This window comes from Lytechinus variegatus, chromosome 1 (genome assembly GCF_018143015.1).
Source record: "Lytechinus variegatus isolate NC3 chromosome 1, Lvar_3.0, whole genome shotgun sequence".
Taxonomy (NCBI): Eukaryota; Metazoa; Echinodermata; class Echinoidea; order Temnopleuroida; family Toxopneustidae; genus Lytechinus; species Lytechinus variegatus.
In genome coordinates, this window is record NC_054740.1 from 7,909,621 (window position 1) to 7,915,274 (window position 5,654).

Consider the following 5,654-nt stretch of genomic DNA (forward strand, 5'->3'; position numbering starts at 1 on the left):
CTTTTGTGGTATGTGAGCCTTCATGATTCTTTTCAGTCCCCCTTCTATCAAATCCCATTTCTCTTGCACTGAAGCTTCTTGCAATAAAGAGTAAGTTCTCCCTAAATCATCTATGCTGGAGTTGATTTGTTCCACGTTTGCTTTCTTCCGTTGTAGTTTCAAGGAGAGCCTGGGCTGTCTCCTTGGAGGCAGCATGATTTGCCAAAATCGTTGACTCTTCCCAATTCACATTTGGTTGGTTAAAGTCCCCTGAAAGCAATATGTTATAAGGCTTTCCCTTCCTACTTATTTTCCCAAAGGATTGTTCCAGTTCATTGACTGTATCTTTATCATCGTGTTTGTGCTTATAGACAGTTCCTATCAACAATGTTCGTCGACCCTGAAGCTCAATCTGGGTCCAAAGAATCTCACCATCTCCCTCGAATTCCTCCTTACGTGACATCACCAAGTCATTTCTGCATGCCGTCAGGATACCCCCATGCTGACCCACTTGTCTATCTCGTCGAAATACTACATAGTCATCTGGGAAAATTTCATTGCTATGAATTGAAGAAGATAACCATGTCTCGGTTCCTTGCACAATGTCAGGTTTAAACTCCTCTAACAAGACCTTTAGTTCAGATTTTTTATTACAGATACTCTGGAAATTTATTAACATTGTCTATGTCAGAGAAACCGGTCTATAGTTATCTGGTGATTGCTTATTTCCTTTCTTGAACACAGCACAGATATTTGCCTCCTTCCATTGGCGGGGAAGGGTGCCAGTATCCACTGATGTTTGGAACAGATCGGTGAGAATAGGTGTCAACTTATCCGCGAACATCTGCAGGAACCAAGTTCTCCATTGCCATAATAATCAACACTTTGATTGTGGGCATCAAGGGAAAGACAAGACATTGTTTTCCCCACTCTTTTTCTAACCCTGTTTTTCCACCTCAGCTATATGTGTTTCTTGGCAGTTTTAAAAATTCAAATGTATACATTAGGGCATGGAATTTGAGTAAGGTTAGGCCGAAGTATATGAAGTTATCTTTTTTTTTAATTGATCGCGCAATTTCTGGTCGGGTCGACTCCGAGCGGGTAAAATCTACTTTCTGGCGTCACCTCCATAAAGGCAACTTCTCCGCTTTTCAGCTCAATACTAAACAACCATGATTTTGGGACAAACGGGTTCCTAATTTAAAAAAGCGGAAGGTCAAATAATCGTGTTGTAATAAATAAACAAGTGGAATGCCTCTGGCCGTCTCACCTGCATCACGCGGTTCAATATAGCAGCAGTGCTGACTTTGAATACTACTCTAACTCGAACAAGATGTTCAGTGATACATGGTTACTCTTATGTCCACTTTTTATGAACTAGACCAATAAACTTACAGAGATATGATGGTTATTCAATTCAATTCAAGGTTTATTAAAAACATGAGTCGCAGCCAAATGGCTGAATTGTTCATGTATACAAAGTAAAAACAATAAAAACAATAATAAATTCAACAAAAAACCCCAACATGGCCAAAGTTCATTGACCTTACATGACCTTTGACCTTGATCATGTGACCTGAAACTCGAACAGGATGTTCAGTGATACTTGATTACTCTTATGTACAAGTTTCATGAATCAGATCCATAAACTTTCAAAGTTATGATGGTAATTCAACAGATACACCCAATTCGGCCAAAGTTCATTGACCTTTGACCTTGTTCATGTGACCTGAAACGCGCACAGGATGTTCAGTGATACTTGATTACTCTAATGTCCAAGTTTAATGAACTAGACCAATAAACTTTCAAAGTTATGATGGTAATTCAACAGATACCCCCGATTCGGCCAAAGTTCATTGACCCTAAATGACCTTTGACCTTAATCATGAGACCTGAAACTTGCACAAAATTTTCAGTGATGCTTGATTACTATTATGTCCAAGTTTCATGAATCAGATCCATAAACTTTTAAAGTTATGATGGGAATTCAACAGATATCCCCAATTCGGCCAAAGTTCATTGACCCTAAATGACCTTTGACCTTGGTCATGTGACGTGAAACTCATGCAGGATGTTCAGTGATACTTGATAAACCTTATGTCCAAGTTTCATGAACTAGGTCCATATATTTTCTAAGTTATGACGTCATTTCAAAAACTTAACCTCAGGTTAAGATTTGATGTTGACGCTGCCGCCGCCGCCGTCGGAAAAGCGGCGCCTATAGTCTCACTTTGCTTCGCAGGTGAGACAAAAAGTACAATATTTTTTTTATCAAATTCTATTAAACTTCATGTCATTTCCCTGCACATTGATCTCCTGTCCTGTTTTGCGCCCTCAGTTTGAAATTTTGAATGACACGGTTTCTTTATAATTCAACATGAAGCGCTTCAGGATAAGTCAAAGAAATTAGGCATCCTTTTTTTATATAATTTCAATGAATCACAGAAGTTTCAACTTTTGCGCACTATTTTCCTTGTAATGAAGTTTAATAATCTAAGAAAATCAATTGAATTAGAGCCGATGGGGTATTAGAGATATCTGCATTTGATGAAACGTCCACCCTTTAAAAGAGAATGAAACTTTAGAACAAGATAGCTTGTGTGAAAACAGAAAAAAGATCAACGAAATACAACAAAAGTTTGAGAAAATCGGACAAATAATGAGAAAGTTATGAGCATTTGAATATTGCGATCACTAATGCTATGGAGATCCTCATATTGGCAATGCAACAAAGATGTATGATGTCACTTGTGAACAACTCTCCCCATTACTTTGGTATATATTTCAGCTAAATTGCCCCTTTTATCACATCTATCAAAGAGTTTGTATCACCACAAGAAAAAGCAAAAAGATACATTTTGGGGGTAATTTATATTCCATCAAAGGGAACTTTCGTTGATCTGTTTCTTTGATTTTTCTGTTTCGACACAAGCCTACTTATTCCAAAGGTTTCATTCCCCTTTAAAATTTCAGAGTTTCATTGCTCTGCGCGGGGAGGAATATCTTCCTCCTGGCGTATACACTTCTTCTCCTCTGTTTTGCGAGTTAAAGATATGCACTGTGTCGCTAAATTGTTTGTAATCAAATCTGATCTGTCCAAGGGAAGTATTCAATATATATCTTAGATAATACATTTTTCTCGGGACCCTCTTCATGGCAAAAAAATTATAAAACGCTTTAGCTTCCGCACTTCGCGCGTCGTTATTATTATTTTAATTTCCTCCATTGTATTCCTTTTTTGTGCATTTACAATAACGTTTGAAAACAAGGTTCAAAATCACAATATAGTCAACTGAATTGGAGCTAATATAGGTACTAGAGATAAGGGAGACGGCTCCTTTTCATTTTAATTTATGAAACACCAAAAGCTTCGCACGGGAGGGGGAAACTCTCCCTCCCTGCACCCACCCCCTTTTAAGTTTTCTTTAAATGATTCTAAGACTGAACTTGTTCACTTTCATTCTAAGTATTGTTCTGATCGATGTTCTGAAAATTTGCGGTATATAAAAATTGTTATTATTATTTCATTATTATTAATAATGATAACAATAGAAAATAATAAAAATAATAATGATACTAATTAATAACAATATCAATAAGAATATTAATGAGTTGAGTTTACTAACAACATTAACATATATATTTACATGAATGAATATATTGTATAAGACATATTTACAAGAATGTGTTTGTAACATGAATTATATAAAATGCAATAGCATAACATAAGCAGTCTATATAAAAGTATATGATACCGCATGTGATATCTGCATATAATACGAAAGAGCAACATCATGTGGTTTGTCTCGGTGCAGTTTCACCTGACAAGAAGCAAATCACCATAAAAAAACAACTACTATCAATCCTACTATCAATCTATCCAATAATTACTCAACCATCCTCCATTACTATCATTCAACCAGTTAATCAATCCATCCCTTCATCAATCTACTCATTAATCAGTAATCGATCCATCCATCAATCAGTCCTATATTCATCCAATCATTACTCAACCATCGATCCATTGCTATCATTCAATCAGTCAATCAATCCGTCCCTTCATTAATCTATCAATTAATCAGTAAGCAATTTATCCATCAATCCTACTATCAATCTATCCAATCATTACTCAACCATCCATCCATTGCTATCATTCAACCATTCAAACCATCCCTTCATCAATCAATCCAACCACAATCCATGCAATCATTACTCAGCCATTGATCCATTGCTATCATTCAAATAGTCAATCAACCAAGGGGATTTGTGGGGGTGCATGCAGCACCATCATTATTTCAATCCATTAATCTCTTGCTAAATCAGTCATCTATCAATCCATCCATTCATCCACAATTCCACCAATCAAGATAAACAACGTTTATGAATCCATCTATCTATCTATCCATCCATAATTCAATAACCAATCAATTAAACTTTCACAGAAAATAAACTTGGTTTCAATTCAAGACAAGGTAACCCTTTATTATTCCAAAGGTTAACAAGATTCTACATTACTGCTTTTTTCAATATAGCTACAATTCAATTCAATCAAAATATAAATATATAAATGTATTTCATTATTACTTACATTTAATAAGCTTAAAATAAACACCAAGTTACAATTCTGTTACATTGTGTCCCAAAGGAAACTCCTCTCTTACAGATAATGAAAAATTACAGTTTGATTTCACATATTCAAAGGTAAAACTAATTTCACACTTCCAGTGAAAATTTGACTGCGATTTGAACAGATAAAGAAAAATCAGACAAACAAAACACAAAACAAAAATTTGATTAAAGTAAGAGATAACACAGTTATAATTTAAAAGATTTGCGTTATTTTTCAGTGAAACAGTTCTAGGCACGTCTTCATGAATATTCAATGAGCACATTGATGTCACATCCCCATTTGTTTGTTTGTATGTTATAATATGAAATTATGTTTATTCAAATTTTGTCATCTAAGAATAGATTGCAAGCTGAATAACACCCACATAAGATTGAAGACAGATACGAAGCCTTATACAGCATCCACGTTTAGTAACCAGCATTTCCCAGATCCAATTACATGTACAAATGATTTTGGGTTTTTTGCCAAAACTAAGTCAAGTACTCAACACATATAAATGCAATCAGTTGTTGATTACACTACATACACTTGTTTCTCATTCTGCAAGCATTTCTTGTCAGTAGAGATTTCTATAATATAATGAGAACTGTTCATCTACAATTTTTCAAAATAGATAGCTATTTGCTTTTGAAAGATTTATATTGTTACTTTAGTCAAAGTATTGTAAAATACCAATCAGACTCCTCATTGTATACATGGAAGTTAATTAACGAGACAATAGGGTGGAATTAAGTCTCCTGGGGATGTTGCAAGAAATATTTGCTATTGATTGCAAATTTCAGTTGTAAATTAAAGAGTAATAGATCAATTTCAACTAAAAACAATTAATTTTGCTGATAAATAATAATATTATCAATAACAGCAAGAAGGGTATATTTACCCAGGGTAGCCACTTTAGTTCCAAAAAATGTTCTCCCAGCGGGCCCTGCCATTACTAATACCCGGCTAAGCTAGGTTACCGATTCAGGTGCACACAGCTTTTTGAGGAATTATTTCCTGCCGGTACCCATTTACCTCACCTGGGTTGAGTGCAGCACAGTGTGGA